Genomic DNA, 1,260 nt, shown 5'->3' on the forward strand with positions numbered 1-1,260 from the left:
TGCCTTCATTAAAGATTATAAAAAGGGTGGATGCGGTAATGGAAATTATTGTACTACGCTCTATGGCTTTACGGCAGTGCTATGCGATGGATGGCATGGATGGGATGCGATGGATGGATGGCATGGGATGGCATGCGCATGGATGGATGGAATGGATGGATGGAATGGATGGCCATGGCATGGCAGGGATGGATGGGATTGGCATGGATGGAATGGATGGGATGGATGGAGTGGGATGCGAGGATGATGGCGGTATGGCATGATGGATGCGATGGACGGCATCGGGACGAGCGAATGTATGGATTTGGATAGATGGACGCTACTGACGGACGGGAGAACGAACGGAAACGACGGGACGGACCAGACCAGACTGACACGGAGCGACGCAACGCACGGACGCGACGGACGGACGCGACGCGAGCGACGGACGGACGGACAGACTGACGGAGCGGACAGACGGACGGACGACGGACGGCACGGACGACGAAGGACGGAACACGACGGACAGACTGGACGGGAGGACAGACGCGACGGACGGAACGGCACAGCTGACGCACGACGGTACGGACGGACGACGGACGGCACGGACGGACGGACGGACGGACGGACGCGGACGGACGGACGGCACGGACGCGACGCGACGCCACCTAATATGTAATAAAACCTTATGCTACAGGCTTAACGCTCGCTCCTAACACTCACACATCTCATGACAAGCACCTTACAGGGATGTCCCCGCGTGATGCATGCTAGAAGATGCAGGATAACGCAGGAAGAGGCTCCCAGCTTCCCGCACGCCCTCGCCGTAACCTCATCACCATGCAGCTGATGCATGCGATCAGGCGCTATACACGATGTAACATGGCTTAACGTAACGCATCGGCGCTCGAATACAACCGCAGCTAATTTAAGACGAACAACTTGCCCGGAAGCGGATATGCGCCACCTTTTTTTTCTTTCGTACTATAGTAAGTCACTCGGGCCCGGTTACTTCATAATGAATATTACAATATAACATAATAATAAGTATATATTTGTTTAGTATATATATTAGTATGTATGTTAGTAATACAATAATAGTTACATACCAGTTAATATACAATATAGTTAATATATGTTGTATAATATATAGATTATATATGCTTGTATATATATCATAGATTACATATGATTAGTATAACTATAGTTATAATATGTATAGTACTTATATATAGTTATATTATGTTAGTAGATAATATTATAGGTTTATATAATGTTAAT

The sequence above is a fragment of the Priapulus caudatus genome, unplaced genomic scaffold (genome assembly GCF_000485595.1).
Source record: "Priapulus caudatus unplaced genomic scaffold, Priapulus_caudatus-5.0.1 Scaffold1334, whole genome shotgun sequence".
NCBI classification, from domain to species: Eukaryota; Metazoa; Priapulida; class Priapulimorpha; order Priapulimorphida; family Priapulidae; genus Priapulus; species Priapulus caudatus.